The 16,605-nt window shown below is 45.0% G+C and overlaps 1 protein-coding gene across 3 annotated transcripts in view; it reads right to left on the bottom strand.

The window, feature by feature from the left end:
- The window catches only part of Scap (SREBF chaperone), a 53,014-nt gene that overhangs the window by 33,321 nt on the left and 3,088 nt on the right, over positions 1 to 16,605 (bottom strand). The window contains exon 1 of one of the 3 annotated variants that reach the window (XM_070017712.1): positions 6,926 to 6,974. The exons of 1 other annotated variant lie outside the window; for it this stretch is intronic. The gene's annotated coding sequence lies outside the window, so the exon portion shown is untranslated. Of the gene's footprint in view, positions 1 to 1,583; positions 1,749 to 6,925; positions 6,975 to 16,605 lie in introns of those variants that run through there. One more of the 3 variants, XM_070017711.1, reaches the window with a different exon arrangement.

The raw sequence follows: 16,605 nt of genomic DNA, 5'->3' as shown, positions 1-16,605 counted from the left end.
TTCAAACCACAATCCTCAGATCTCAGCCTACTGAGTAGCTAGGATTACAGGCGTGAGCCACTTGCACCCAGCTCCATCCTGTTCTTTACAAATGTCCCAGTCTAAGATCTCTTCGTGGGCTGGGAGAGTGGCTTAGTGGGAGAGTGCTTGCCTAGCATGTTTAAAGCCCTGGGTTCGATTCCTCAGTACCACATAAATAGAAAAGGCTGGAGTGGGGCTGTAGCTCAGGTGGCGGAGTGCTAGCCTTGAGCAAAGAAGCTGGGACAGTGCCCAGGCCATCAGTTCAAACCCCAGGACTGGCAAAACAAAAACAAAAACAAAAACAAAACTCTTCACAGACACCAGTGGCTCACACTCATAATACTAGCCACTCAAGAGGCTGAAATCATAGTTTGAGGCTAGCCTGGGCAGAAAAGCCTTTGAGACTGGATCTCCAATTAACCAACAAAATGCTCACCTGGAGCACAAGACCGAGGTCAAGCCCTAGCACAAACAACCTTTCTCTTTGAATTCTTCTTGCATTCTTCCCACCATTAAGGGGATTTTCAAAGTATGCCTCCCCACCCCAGACCCATCCTGCAAACACAGTAAACTCTGGGAGCTAATCAGAAATGCAAATTATTAAGCTTACCTTACACCAGATAAGCTACCCAACAATTTGTGTTTAACATATGCCTGGGCATCCCCAACCAGGCGTTGCCCTACAAAATTCTAGAGCCCCCAAACAAACAAATTAACACGCTATTGCCCACATCTTCAGCATACACGGGACGGAATCAGTGGCAAACTGGGTTACGTGGGTTTGGGTCTTTACCACCCCAACAGTAGATCCTAATATCCTCGGTGACTCAAACACTTGTGTGTGCACTACACCTTTGGCTCATATTCCAACCCTGCCAGAAGGGGCAGCTTTCAAAAATAAAGGCCTACTTATCTCAGTCCTCTTCTGCTTAAAAGCTCTGAATGGCTCTCAGCGTGCCTGAGCAACTCTACACTTTCCTCATACACAGGAACATGCAAACTGTACTGCAAACTCTTTCCAGCTTTCTTTTCTTGAATAAAAAGAACTGGCAATTCTGTATCACATACTACACTCTGAGCTAAGAAGTTTTACTAGGTACCTCCTTAAATCTTTATAACAAGCCTACCATATAACAAACTTATTTCTTTTTTTTTTGGGGGGGGGAGGGTCCGGTCGTGGGGCCTGAACTCTGGGCCTGGGCGCTGTCCCTCAGCTCTTCAGCTCCAGGCGAGCACTCTACCACTTGAGCCACAGCACCACTTCCGGCTTTTTTCTTATGTGGTGCTGAGGAATTGAACCCAGGGCCTCATGCATGCAAGGCAAGTGCTCTACCACTGAGCCACCTTCCCAGCCCAACAAGCTTATTTCTATTATCTCAATTAAAAAAAAAAAAAAAAAAGATCTGCGGTCCAGAGGTGCAGAGTGATCTGTTCCTTATTACCCGTCTAGGAGATCATCAGTGAATATCACTGTCACACTGGGTCTCTACCATTCCTCCCCACCCCCACCCCCCGCCCCCAACATTCCATCCCTACAAACCACTGGCTGCACGCTTACATACCTCTGTCTTTTCATAGTGAATCCTCTTTTCACTTCCTTCCAGCTGAGCTCCACACCCCTTTATGCTTGGCTCATGATGTCTCTATAGAGACATACCTGGCTATGGGTATCAACCATAGGGCTTCAAGCATGCTAAAACGGAGCTCTATCACTGAGCTACACCTTCTAAACCTCCTACAGCTCACTGTTTACGCAGCTCTGGATGCTACATAAAGCCTCAGGTGTTAAAGTGTCACTTCCTCCTCAAGCCTTCTCTAAACATCAACCAACCCATGCTGTGCCAAGTACACTATGTCAACACTACTTTCCTGTTATAGTCACTATATTAACAGATCATCTTGGTCGATTCTTTAGACAATTAATAATAGCCCTCTTTTAAAATAAGAATTGATAGAGGCTAGGAAGGTGGCTCAATAGTAGAGGGCTGGGTTCCATTCCTCAGCACCACATAAGCAGAAAAAGCCAGACGTGGTGCTGTGGCTCAAGTGGTAGCGCATTTTGCCTTGAGCTGGAGAGCTCAGGGACAGTGCCCAGGCCCAGAGTTCAAGCCCCACTACCAACAGCAACAACAACAAAAAAAGAATTGATAGATGCTTGGGAAATATTTATGCTGTTTTACATACACATATGTACATACATGTACATATATATAAACAAGTAACATAGACTCTTCATTTGTAAATACGTCCTTAATACCTCAATCAAGCCCACTGGAATTCCCACCAAGTCAGGAATCAAACAAGGCTCTTCACTCAACCGCCCTTACTACTGCAGAGGAACTATGATGAGTTAAGACAAAGAAAACACAGTATGGCTGGGCACTGGTGGCTCATGCCTGTCATCCTAGCTACTCAGGAGGCTGAGATCTGAGGATCGCAGTTCAAAACTATGCCAGGCAGAAAGTCCATGAGATCCTTTATCTCCAATGAACCACCAAAAAACTGAAAGTGGCACTGTGACTCAAAATGGTAGAATTCTAGCCTTGAGCAAAAAGAGATCAAGGACAGTGCCCAGGCCCTGAGTTCAAGTCCCATGACAAAGAAAAATAGTAATAATGTGTCACATTTTCCATTGCTGCAAGACAAACAAATGAGATCAACTCAAGGCTAAGTTAAACTCAGCCTTGAACAGTCTTAGGACACAGGCAAAATGTAGAGAAGTTCTTTACCAGAATGCAAGCCAAGAGTCCTTGTTCTCATCTGAAACCTCACAAGTAGAGTCTGCCATGTCCACATGTCCCTTGGCATTCTGGTCTTCCAAGCTCCTACCGGAAGCATCCCTGAAGCTCTGCCTGCAACACTGGAGGGCTCCTCTAACCAGCACCTCCAAACGCCTCCCACAAATCAGATCTAAAGGTTTCTGAATGCCACCAAAGGGTCACAGCAGCAACCCCTTCACCAACACCAATCTTCACACGTTGGCCACTATGACAAAATACTTAACATAAACAACTTCAAGGGAGGAATTTGATTCACGCTAAGAGAAAGCAAGAGACAGAATGTGACTATGAATAAGGACGTACATGCTTGCACTACAAAGGCTTTCTCTTTCATGCTATCTGGACCCCTAGTCCCAGGACAGTGTTCTCTCCTCTGGTTAATCATCTGTGGAAATAACTTGACAGACACCCAGAAGTTTGCTTTGCTAATCATTGAGGCACTCCTCAATCTAATCAAATGAACAACCAAGATTAACAATCACACAGGTAGAGAACTGGAGAGGAAATAGTTATTTACAGATGGTATTGTTGTAGATTTAGAATATCCAAAAGAGCTGGACCCTGGTGGCTCAGCCTGTAATCCTAGCTTCTCAGAAGGCTGAAGTCTGAGGACTGCAGTTCAAAGACAGCCCAGGCAGGAAAGTCTGTGAGACTTTTTTTGGGGGGGGAGGTGGGTAGTGGTGGGGGGGTCCAGTCGTGGCGCCTGAACTCTGGGTCTGGGCGCTGTCCTTCAGCTCAAGGCTAGTGCTCTAGCACTTGAGCCAGAGCACCACTTCTGGCTTTTTTCTTTTTGCTTATGTGGTGCTGAGGAATCGAACCCAGGGCCTCAGGCATGCAAGGCAAGCACTCTACCACTGAGCCACCTTCCCAGCCCGTCTGTGAGACTCTTATCTCCAATGAACTACCAGAAAACCGGAAGTGGCGCTGTGGCTCAAGTGGTAGAGTACTTGCCTTGAGCAGAAGAGCTCAAGGACAGCACCCAGGCCCAGAGTTCAAGCCCATGATCGGAAAAAAGAAAAAGAAAATCCAAAAGAAACTAGTAAAAATCTTTTACAATTCATACAATACAAACCTTAGTGAAAACAAGCAGGCAAGAAATCAATACCCCCATACACATCATCTCCAAAAAGGTAGATCCATCTTGCTTCAATAACATTTTTTTAAGAAAAGCAAAACAAAACATCAACAACAAAAAAAAAAACCTTAAGAATAAACATAATATGAAATGTTAATGGTGGGCACTGGCTTGAAGCCAGCCCAGGCAAAAAAATCTGAGAGATTCTTACCTCCAATAAACAGACAAAAAAGGAGGTATGGTTCAAGTGGCAGAGCACCAGAATAAGAATAAAGCTCAAGAACAGCATCCATGCTGAGTTCAAGCTTCAGAACTCACACACACACACACACACAAATCCCTCAAAACTTTTACATGTCAGGTTGATGTGCATGCCTATCATTAGTAATCATATTGTCTGTCAGGCAGAAGCAGGAGGGACAATGAGTTCCAAGACTTAAGGGCTGCATCCTGGACTATATAGAGAGGTCCTGTTGAGAGAGAGACAGAGACAGAGACAGAATATATGAACTAAATATGACAAAACACCATAAAAGAGCAATCCACTGGGCACGTGTTTGTAATCTTGTCATCCTACTACACAGAGGCAGAGATGGGAAGACTGGGGCTCATGGCCAACCTAGGCAAAATGTGCCAGACTTTATCTAAAAAATATATAAAGCAAAAAGGGCTGGGAAGGTGGCTCAGTGATAGAGTGCTTGCCTTATATGCAGGAGGTCCTGGGCTTGATTCCTCGGCACCACATAAGCAGAAAAACCCAGAAGTGGCGCTGTGGCTCAAGTAGTAGAGCACTAGCCTTGAGCTGAAGAGCTGAGGGACAGCACCCAGGCCCAGAGTTCAGGCCCCACACCAGCAAAAAAAAAAAAAAAAAGAAGAAGAAGAGGTTGTTTCAGGGCTGGGAATGTGGCTTAGTGGTAGAGTGTTTGCCTAGTGTGCATGAAGTCCTGGGTTCGATTCCTCAGTACCACATAAACAGAAAAGGCTAGAAGAGGTGCTGTGGCTAAAGTGGTAGAGTGCTAGCCTTGAGCAAAAGAAGCCCAGGGACAGTGCCCAGGCCCTGAGTTCAAGCCCCAGGACTGGCAAAAAGAAAAAAAAGTACATGAATAAAATCACTGTGCAGGGGCTGGGAAGGTGGCTCAGTGGTAGAGCGCTTGCCTTGCATGCCTGAAGCCCTGGGTTCGATTCCTCAGCACCACATAAGCAAAAAGAAAAAAAGCTGGAAGTGGTGCTGTGGCTCAAGTGGTAGAGTGCTTGCCTTGAGCTGAAGAGCTGAGGGACAGCGCCCAAGCCCAGAGTTCAAGGCCTCATGACTGGACCCAAAAATAAATAAATAAATAAAATAAAAATAAAATCACTGTGCAAGTTTATCTGGTAAGAGCTATCGAAGTTACAAAAGCACAGCTCACCAATCCAGCTCGCTGCCTGTGACCATAAAAGGGGTGGAGGCAGAGACTTAAAGATTCTCTTGTCAGTACCATCTGTTGTATGGAACTCCACCAAGAGAGCTCTGGCTAAAGAAATTAAGGTACATCCTGAAATATCAATGCAACATTATCCAGTTGTGAAAGAGGATGAGGAAACTGCCGTGTTTTTTGGCGCATGCGTGTGCGTGTGTGCACGTGCACGCATGCACGTGTGCAGGAGACAGAGCTCAGGCAGAGCCTTGCTCAGGCATTGTGCCACTGAGCTCCCACTGGAGCCTTGCTCTTGTACATTCAGAATGAAAAAATAACAAAGAATCATTCAGAGAGGCAGAAAAAAATCAAGGGAACAATGGGAGGTGGGTGAAGGACTGGAATGATCAGGATAAACTATATACCAATGTATATGTTACATTGAAACCCCTTTGTACAATTACTTGAAGAAAATGCCTCCCTCCCGCTTCCCCCCCCCTTGCCAGTTGTGGGGTTTGAACTCAGGGCCTGGGCAGTTTGTTCACTGAGCTCTTTTGCTCAAGGGCTAGTGCTCCACTCCTTTGAGCCACAGCACCACTTCCAGTTTTTAATGGAGTTTATTGGAGATAAGAGTCCCACTGACTTTCTAGGCTGGCTTCAAACCACGATCCTCAGACCTCAGCTTCCTGAGTAGTTAGGATGACAAGCGTGAGCCACCAGCCACCCTTAACAATTTAAAAAAAAAAAAAAAAGGCAAGGGAACAGTGTGCTACTTTCAAGAGTTCTCTGTGTATTTGTGGGCACATGCACAAAGCCCCCAGCCTCTGGGGAGAAGATCTGCTGCCAGGGCAGAGTGGAAAGTTCCCTGTGGACACTCTGTTACAACCTGGGAGTTTTGTGTCCAGGGAATGAATAACCTCATTGAAAAGTTAAAATGCAGTTAAGAGCAGAAGGAGCAGAGTTGCCCTGTGGGTGCCCGCAGCCTTCCTCCTCCCTGCGCCACTGGGGCTGTAATGTCCTCTTGCTCTGTTCTTCTGGGCTCTCAGCTCCCCTGGGGAGGCCAGAGCTGAAATCACTTGGGGTTCCCCAGAGCACCAGGCAGCATCTCATTCTGACTGGGTGGAGAGTCACCCCAGGTCGGTTCACTGTGCTAATTCATCTCTTCAAGAGGAAGTAGGTGTGTGGTGAATGTCATTTGGCAAAATGGACCAAAGTTGACAGCAAGAAACTTTACTTATCTAACCATCGCTATTGAAGCCGGAAGAATTTTCAGCAAGCCGCAAAGTTCATCAAGGCAGCTGGTCTCATGCTGGGCGCTGATGGCTCACGCCTGCCATCCTAGCTACTCAGGAGGCTGAGATCTGAGGACTGTAGTTCAAAGCCAGCCTAGGCAGGAAAGTCCCAGAGACCCTTATCACCAACCAACTACATAAAAACCAGAAGTGGTGCTGTGGCTCAAAGTGGTAGAGAGTGCTAGCCTCAAGCTCAGGGACAGGGCCTAGGCCCTAAGTTCAAATCCCACAACAAGTAACAACAACAACAACAAAAAGGCAGCTGGTTTCAGAGAATCAGAAGCATGAACATTCAAGAGAATGAGTACTGCCTCATTTAAAATACCACGTGGGACAGACTGAAGGCCTAATAATCATACTTACTGGTTGTGATGGCTGTCACAAATGACGACCTTCATGCCCAACACTCTTCACCAGAGTTTCAACAATTAGATTTTCTTCCACAGTGCCAAGTACCTCTGTTCTTACTCCCAGTTGACCTAAGTCAGGAATGACTAACGAACTAAATGAATTGACCCACTGGAAAGAATGTGAGCCAAGAATCCATTTTAAAGCTAGAAACGGGGCCAAACAGGGTAGCTCATTCTGGTGCTGGATAGCCAAAGGATCTCAATTCAAGATTAGACCAGAGAGAAAAGTTAGCAAGATCCCATATCTACAAACATGGCAGGCATGAGGGTTCACTTCTGTAATCCATGCTACTTGAAATGCTTAGGTAAAAGGTTTACTATCTAAGGGTAGCCTTGGGTAAAAAGCATGAGACTCTGAGTTTCCTAAAGGGAGGAAAAGATGTGGGAAAGGGAAAAACAAAGGAAGAGAACTAAAGACCTAGCAGTACAGGTGCCTGCCTAGAGAGCAGGTGCATTGGACTGAAATCCCAATACAAAAAAAAAAAAAAAAAAAGGCTAGGAAGAACCCCAGGATCCCATAGGGTCTCATTACTAAGGCTAAAACCCCTGGCCCAGGGAGACAGTACCTGAGCCTTGGGTACAGCAGCCTTCCTCTGCCAACCACAGTCAAGCCACACAAGCTAGATTTCCTGCCAGGGGTGTGCTCTGACAACATACATTCTTATTCCAAAAGTAGAGCTTTTGTTGTATTACTACTTCACAAGTTCTTTCTCTTTTTTTAATCCATTTGGTCAGTCATGAAGCTTAAACTCAAGGCCTGAGCTCTTTTTGCTCAAAGCTATCACTTTGAGCTGTGGCATTACTTCTAGTTTCCCAGTGGTTAATGAGAGATAGGAATCTCAGGGGAACCTTTCTGCCCGGGCTGGCTTCAAACCATGATCCTCAGCTCTCAGCTTCCTAGGCAGCTAGGATTCCAGGCAGGAGCCACCGGTGCTGGCTTTTCCTGACATTTAAAGGGGATAGTAAGCTGCAAAATTTCAGAATTAAGAGAGATGGAATCACCAAGTACAAAAGCCCATCTTCACGTGATTAACCAAGGCCATCCAGGTGCCAGTGACTCACGCCTGTTATCCTAGCTACTCAGGAGGAGGAGATCTGGGGATCACAGTTCAAAGCCAGCCTGAGAAGGAAAGTCCATGAGACTCATCTCTAATAAACCACCAGAAAACCGCAAGTGGTGCTGTGGCTCAAGTGGTAGAGCACTAGCCTTGAGCTGAAGAGCTGAGGGACAGTGCCCAGGCCCAGAGTTCAAGCCCCACGGCCAACAGATAAAAACAAACCAAAAAAAGCCTAAGGTCAAGGTAAAGACTCATGCCTACCATTCCAGGTCATGAGAGATCCTATCTGGAAAATAACTGAAGCAAAAAGGGGTGGGAGTCTCACCCAAGTGGTAGAGCACCTGGGTAACAACAGTGAAAACTCAAGTTCTAACTCTCAGCTCAGGAACACTCCATGAGGAACAGCTGATTCCCCAGAACCTCAATGGAATACTTCATTTTAACCGACTTTGCCAACAGTTCACCATTCAGATCTATGCGTGTATCAATGACAAAATAACATACCTTGGTTCTGTAACTGCGTGTGTGAGTGTGTGTGTGACCACTATTTCCGAGTGCAACTTCAGCATAATGGTAAATACATTCACACCCGCTGTGCACTATCAGTCTTTGTCATCAACCTAAACTTTCCTTTTGGTGTTAACTGTGAGTTTTGGCTGTGACAAGAACTTGTCTCCATTTTTTCTGTTCATCACTCACCAGGCGCCGTCTGTCCCCTAGGCTGCCTGTGTACTAGGGACACCGCGAATCTTCCATTCTTTCAACCTACCAACTGGCTGCTTAAGGAAGCACTATAAAACTCCTTCATGGCCTGAGTCATGACATAACAAATATCACCAGAGGTGGCCACTGACAGAGCTAGCCATGAAGCCAGACCTGTTATTTCCAACTCTCAGTGACATCAAGTCCAACCGACTCTTGCTGCTGCTACTCAGCGTCTCTTAGCTGCTCCTTAGATCTCTGTTCCTGGCTGACTCTTGCACAGGGCTCCTCATCCAGCCTCACGGCTCAAGCAAGTCTCATGACTCTCCCCTATGCTCCCAGTTTCTCTTGGCCCCTCCACTTAGAACCAACAAGACCAAAACAGAGCTCAACACCCTTCCAAACATCTGTATTCCCTCAGCCATCTAAGTTAATTCTACTACTAGCCATGCTGCTTGCTGGTCAAGCCAAAAGTTTAGGAGATGTCCTAGAAACTCGCCCACATCTAAAGCTGGGGTTTGGAACACATATACACCCCCAGACCACCACCAACCCCACTGCCATGGCTTCTCCCATTATACGGCGATCATGTGGATTGCAATGATGCCTCACACTGATGCCACTACCCCATTATAATACTCCAATGGGTCCCCATCACACCTCAAGTCAAATCCATACTTCCTACCAGGCTACAATCCCTTCAACTTCTGGCCCCAACCTGTAGTTTGTCAGACCCCCTGTCTACCAGGATCTTCCGGTACCCAGCCACACCGGAAGATGATCGTCCTATCCCACGATCAGGTGAACAGGATGAGCTTGAGGCCCACCTCTGAGTTTCTGCACCACCTACACTGCCCAGCCAGCCTGTCACCACCAGATTCTTAAGTGACAGCACCATCTCACACCTCCTGCCCCAAAAAGGTTTCTCCCAACTGTAGCTGAAACCCTTCCTTCCTTCACTGCCCCATCTAAAACAACAGCAGCCAAGTGTGGTTGTGCATGCCAGATTACAGCAGATCACTCGGATGAAAGCGGGAGGATCAGAAGTTCAAGGGCAGCCAGGGGAACGCAGCAAGAACCAGGGCTTATGGTGTTCCAATCCCTAATCTATGGCTTTGACCAACCTCGTGTTCCCACAGCAGTTTTCATTGACATTTTTTTTTTCCATTGGTTGTGGGGCTTCAATTCACACGCTGTCCCTAAGCTTTGTTTTTTTTTTTTTTTTTCTAGCGCTCTACCACTTGGAGCCTCAGCGCCACTTCCAATTTTCTGGCAGTTAATTGGAGATAAGAGTCTCAAGGACTTTCTTGCCCAGGCTGGCTTTGAAGTGCGATCCTTTGAATAGTGAGCCTCCTGAGTAGCTAGGATTATAGGCATGAGTCACTGGGGCCCGGCTATTGGCATTTTCTTCTGTGTATCTTGCTACAAACTTGTTGAAAGCAAGGGCTGCTGAGTTCTAGTGTTAGATGTATTCAAAGTACTGAGAAGAATCTCAAACATTGACTTTAAAATAAATATTTAAATATAAATTATATACTTTTATATTAATGTATTTTATTTCAGATGAGCAAATAGTTATTCCCAAAATATGGGGACTGTCCAACACACAAAAATCAATTCATGCCAGGCACTGGTGGCTCATGCCTGCAATCCTAGCTATTCAGGAGGCTGAAACCTGAGGATCACAGTTTAAAGCCAGCTTGGGTAAGAAAATTAGTGCGACTCTTATCTCCAATTAACCTCCAAAAGTAGAACTAGTTCAAAGTGGTAGAGCACTAGGCTTGAGCAAAAAAGCTCAAGGACAGCATCCAGGTCCTGAGTTCAAGCTCCAAGACCAACCAAAACAATTTTTTTTTTAAATTTGCTCAAAATATACCACATTCATTCACAGAATAAAGAATAACAAACATAATGATTCTCTCAATTGGTACAGAAAAGGCACTGGACAACATTAAATGTCCTTTCTAGACAAAAACACTAAGTGGCTCACACCTATAATCCTAGCTACTCAGGAGGCTGAGATCTGAGCACTGCCATTCAAAGCCAAAAAAGTCCATGAGACTCTTACCTCCAATTAACCATGACAATTAGAAGTGGAGCTTTGGTTCAAAGTGGTAGAGCACTAGTCTTGAGCAAAAGGAGTTCAGGAAGTGTCCAGGTCCAGAGTTCAAACCCAGGACCGGAAGAAAAAAAAAAAAAAAAACACTGACCAGGATTTAAAGGAAAGTTCCTCAACAGAAGAAAGGATATGAAAATGTCACACTTGATGGTAAAAATCTAAGATCTTTTCCCTTTATGACCAGAAACAAGATAAGGCTGTTTCCCCACTTTAACAGTACTGAAAATTCTAGCCAGAGTAATTAGAATTTTCTCACCTGTCCTTTCTCCTTAGGATCCAAATTCATAGGAATAAGTAATTTCTTTTCCAAATGTCATGATACAGAGATCTCATGAGATGGATTAGGGGCATAGCTCAAATGGTTGGCCTCTGGTCTAGCAAGCTCGAAGCCCAAAGCTTGGTACCACAAAGACTGAAAAAAAAAATCTTGCCGGGTGCCGGTGGCTCATGCCTATAATCCTAGCTACTCAGGAGGCTGAGATCTGAGATCTGAGTATCAATGTTCAAAGTCAGCCTGAGCAGGAAAGGCCATGAGACTCTTATCTCCAATTAACCAACAGAAAACTAGAAGTGGTGTTGTGGCTCAAGTGGTACAGTGCTAGCCTTGAGCTGAAGAGCTCAGGGACAGGGTCCAGGACCAGAGTTCAAGCCCCATGACCGACAAAAAAAAAGGGGGGGAGGATAGGATGGGGGGCGGGGGGGGGGAGGCTGGGAAGGGATGTGAAGGGTAAACAAAGGAGGAGGCTGCAATGCTTGATAAGAAATGTACTCATGCCGGGCGCTGGTGGCTCACGCCTGTAATCCTAGCTACTCAGGAGGCTGAGATCTGAGGATCGAGGTTCAAAGCCAGCCCGGGCAGGAGAGACCGTGAGACTCCTATCTCCAATAAACCACCAGAAAACCGGAAGTGGCGCTATAGCTCAAGTGGTAGAGCACTCGCCTTGAGCTGAAGAGCTGAGGGGCAGCGCCCAGGCCCAGAGTTCAAGCCCCATGACTGACAAAAAAAAAAAGAAATGTACTCATAATCTTGCCCATATAATTGTAACCCCTCTGTACAGTATGTTCACAATAAAAAATAAAAAACATAAAAAAGAATAAACAGACTAGAAAAAAATATGTGCGACAAAAAAAAACTTCAATGTAGAAAACCAAAAAAATTATATATATAACAAAGCTAGTAAATTAGTGAGCTTAGCAGCTGCAGTATAAAAAAAATGAATACAGAAAACACATTTGCTTTTTATACCTTAATAATGAATACCTTATATATACACAATGGAATTCTATGCCTCCATCAGAAAGAATGGCATTGCCCCATTTGTTAGGAAATGGAAAGACTTGGAAAAAATTATATTAAGTAAGCCAGACCCAAAGAAACATAGATCCCATGGTTTCCCTTATTTGCAATAACTAGTATATGTCTGAGACAAGCAGAAACGGTCAGATAAGTTGATATTAGGTGAAATGAACCCCAAGATAAGTATTCAAATGTTTTTGCTTTCATGCAATAGTTTCTAACATATTTATAAGATGATTTCTTTGTTGCTTTGTATGTCCCTCCCCCACGGTATAACCCCTGCTTTCACTGTATTTGATGTTGGTATAATTTGTGGAGGGGAAGGGAAAAAACAAATCATTTAAATAGGGATACAGGTGGATCCATTGCAACAATCAGATGTACAAGTCGTTATGTTGAAAAACGAACTTTACAACTTTGGTGGGGGGAGGCAAGGGGAGATGGGAAGGATGGGAAGGGGAAACAAAGGAGGAGGCAACAAAATGCTTGGTAAGAAATGTACTCATTATCTTGCCCATGTAATTGTAACCATGTTGTATGGTATTTTCACAATAAAAAATGAATACCTAAAAAGTAAATAAAACATTCCATGTATGATAGTATCAAAAACAATATACTTCAGGAGTCTGAGAACTGAGGATCATGGTTCAAAACCAGCCCAGGTAGGAAGTCCATAAGACTTATCTCAAATTAACCACCAAAAAGCCAGAAGTGGAGCAGTGGCTCAAGTGGTAGAGCAACAGAATTGACCAAAAAAAGCTAAGATACAGCAACCAGGCCCTGAATTCAAGCCCCCAAACCAGCACCAAAAAAAAAAGTAAAAAGGGAGAGAGGCATGACTCATGTAGTAAAGCACCTGCCTAGCAAGCAAGAGCTAAGTTCAAACTCTAGTACCACTGAAAAAAAATGAAAATTAGAAATAAAACCTCAAAATAGGATAATTTAATTTTTTTTGGGGGGGTCCGGTCGTGGGACCTGAACTCTGGGCCTGGGCGCTGTCCCTCAGCTCTTCAGCTCAAGGCTAGTGCTCTACCACTTGAGCCACAGCGCCACTTTCAGCTTTTTTCTTTTTGCTTATGTGGTGCTGAGGAATCGAACCCAGGGCCCTCTGGCATGCAAGACAAGTGCTTTACCACTGAGCCGCCTTCCCAGCCCGATAATTTAATTTTTAACAAATACACGAAAACCATGCAATGGGGAAAAGACAGTCTATTAAAAAGCTGGTAAATGGGAAAACTGGACAAGTACCATGTAAGAGTGACAATCGACAATGTAGTTTCAGATGCAAAAATTAACTTTAGATGGATTAAAAAAAAATGAAGAGCTAAAAAAAAAAATGAAGAGCTAAAATCTATTAAACCCTTAAAAGAAGAAAAATATAAGGGAGCTGGAGGCATGGCTCCAGTGGCACAGTGTTTGCTTAGCATGCATGAAGCCCTGGGTTCTATCCCCATCACCACCAAAGGGAAGGAAAAAAAAAACCCTCCATGTTGGATTCAGCAAAGATTTCTTGAATATGAAGAGAAGCAAAGGCGGCAACAACAATAACAAAAACCAGAACACCTGACCTTCACAAAAATTAAAAACTTTTTTTGTTGGTTGTAGGGCTTGAACTCTGGGCCGGGGCGCTCTCCCTGAGCTCTTCAGCTTAAGGTGAGCACTCTATCCCTTGAGCTACAGCGCCACTTCCAGTTTTCTGGTGGCTTTTTGCAGATAAGAGTCTCAAGGACTTTCCTGCCTGGGCTGGCTTTGAACCTCGATCCCCAGATCTCAGCCTCCTGAGTAGCTAGGATGACAGGTGCCAGGCAAAAAATTAAAAACTTTGTACATTAAAGGATACAAACAAGTGAGGGGAAATATAACCAGTAGAATGAGAGAAAATACTTACAAATCATTTATCTAGTGAGGGATTAATTAATACCCAGAATAATTTAGGGGAAAAAACTCCTACAGTCGAGCACTGGTGGCTCACATTTGTAATCCTAGCTACTCAGGAGGCTGAGATCTGAGGATCTCGATTCCAAACCAGCCCAAGCAGGAAAGTCCATGAGACTCTTATCTCCAATATAGCCACTCAGAAAACTGGAAGTGGCGCTGTGGCTCAAGCAGTAGAGTGCTTGCCTTAAGCTGAAGAGCGCAGGGACAGTGCCCAAGCCCAGAGGTTCATGGCCCACAACTGACCAAAAAAACCCAACAACTCCTACAAACCAACTGTAGAAAACACAGTTTAGCTGGGCACAGTGGTGCATGCCTGTAATCCCAGCTATTCAGGAACCAAAGCAAGAGGATCATGAATGTGATAGGCCAAGGTTAGCAAGACATCTCAAAAATAAATAAAGGCGGGCTGAGGCTGCAGCTCAAGAGGCAGGACGATTGCCCGGCAAACATGAAGTGCCTGGCTCAATGCAATTCAAAAAGAACTTGAACAGTATTTAAACTGTATTAGGCATTATAGACAATTAATTGAAGCCACATGCCAGTGGTTCACATCTGTAATCCTAGCTACACAGAGGGCTAATACCTAGAGGACTGTGACTAGAAGCCAGGCTGGACAGAAAAGTCCTCAAAAGATGCCATCTTCAAGTAGCCAGTAAAAAGCTAAGCTGGAGGCGTGCCCCAAGTGGTAGAGCACTCACTGTGAGCAAGGGCAAGGCACTGAAATCAAGCTCCAGAACTGGCCAGAATTCCTGGTGGCTCTTCGCCGTGATCCTAACTACTCAGGAGGCTGAGATCTGAGGGTTGAGGTTTGAAGCCAGACTGAGTAGAAATGTCTGTGAGACTCTTTATCTGCAGACTTGAAGTAAAAGCCTGCTCCACCAATCACAAGTGGGGTGACCCTGGGAAGCCCAGGTTTTCTATGAGGAATCCTCCCATCCCTTCAAGCGAAGTGATAACACATACCATATATGCAATACCATGAGAGCCAGAAAAACCAAGACTCACAGACAGCCAAAGGCAACCCAGCATAAGCATGAACCTTGTCTTTCCAGGGTCCCTGGGACATGAGCATGCTTAGTGCTAGGTACTAAGTCTACCACCAAAGGTTAATGACCCTGTGTACAAAGCCCAGCAGGTTTCTAACTAGACAGTTAACTTGCTCATACATGACTTCAGGAAATCCACAATTGTTAAGCCCGATTCCAGCCACTTCAGGACAAGTCACCTAAACTGGGGTTGATGAAAAGAGTTGTAGCTCAAGTGGTAGAGTGCCAGCCTTGAGCATAAAAAGCCCAGGGACAGTACCCAGGCCCTGAGCTCAAGTCCTATTACCAGCACCAAAATAACAATAATAAAAAATAATGTAATAAAGTGGGAGGTTGTGTGGAGTGGGGTGTTTAGGGGTCCTAGCTAGTTATTATAAAGTACACAGGAGCTTCTAGACAAATGGTGTTTTTTTTGCCACAATAAGAGAGCCGGGTGCCAGTGGCTAGGACACCTATAATCCTAGCCACTCAAGAGGTTGAGATCTGAGGACCACAATTGGAAGCCAGCCCAGGAGGAAAAGTCCATGAGACTCTCATCTCCAATTAACCACCAAAAAAAAAAACCTGGAAACAGAAACATGGCTCAAGTGGTAGAACATGGAGCACAAAAACTCAAGACCCTGGATTCAAGCTCCAGAACAGGTGCAACAACTAAAAGGGTATTCAAATATCCTATCACTTCATAGTAAGTGAAAGAAAATTCTTCCAAGTCTGATCAAAACAAGGATAGAGCCAGGTGCCTATGATCCCTACACTAGAAGCAACTGAGATGGAATGAAAAGCTCAAAGCCAGCCTGGGCAACTTGATGAGACCCTGTCTCAATATCAAATTAAAGAGGGGCTAAAAGTGTAGTTCAATGATGACTGCTTGCCTGCCATGTCCAAGGCCCTGAGTTTAACCCCTTTAAATACTATTTAAAAACAACAACAACAACACTAGAAGAGGAGCTGTGGCTCAAGAGGTAGAGCATGAGCCTTGAGCACAAAATCTCAAGGGACAGCGCCCAGGCCTCAGAACAAGCAATGAAAAAAGACTAAATACGGAGATATGTTTGTATCATGTGTTCACAGGGAAGGCTAAACTATATTTCCACACATTTTGGGTGTTTTTGTTTTTGTTGTTTTTTGCTTGTTTTTTTTTTGGGGGGGGGTCTGGTCGTGGGGCTTGAACTCTGGGCCTGGGCGCTGTCCCTCAGCTCTTCAGCTCAAGGCTAGCGCTCTACCACTTGAGCCACAGCACCACTTCCGGCTTTTTTCATTTTGCTTATGTGGTGCTGAGGAATAGAACCCAGGGCCTCAGGCATGCAAGGCAAGCGCTCTACTGAGCCACCTTCCCAGCCCCTTAATACTAGCTTTAACTGAGCTCCTGTGGTTCATAACTGCAATCCTAGCTATTCAGGAAGGCTGAGGTCTAAAAACTGGGGCTTGAAGCCAGACTCTTATCACCAATTAACCACCAGAAGGAAAAAAAAA

Source organism: Dipodomys merriami, unplaced genomic scaffold (genome assembly GCF_024711535.1).
Source record: "Dipodomys merriami isolate MVZ:Mamm:240054 unplaced genomic scaffold, mDipMer1.0.p SCAF_125, whole genome shotgun sequence".
NCBI lineage: Eukaryota > Metazoa > Chordata > Mammalia > Rodentia > Heteromyidae > Dipodomys > Dipodomys merriami.
This window is presented reverse-complemented; position numbering and strand designations above follow the sequence as displayed.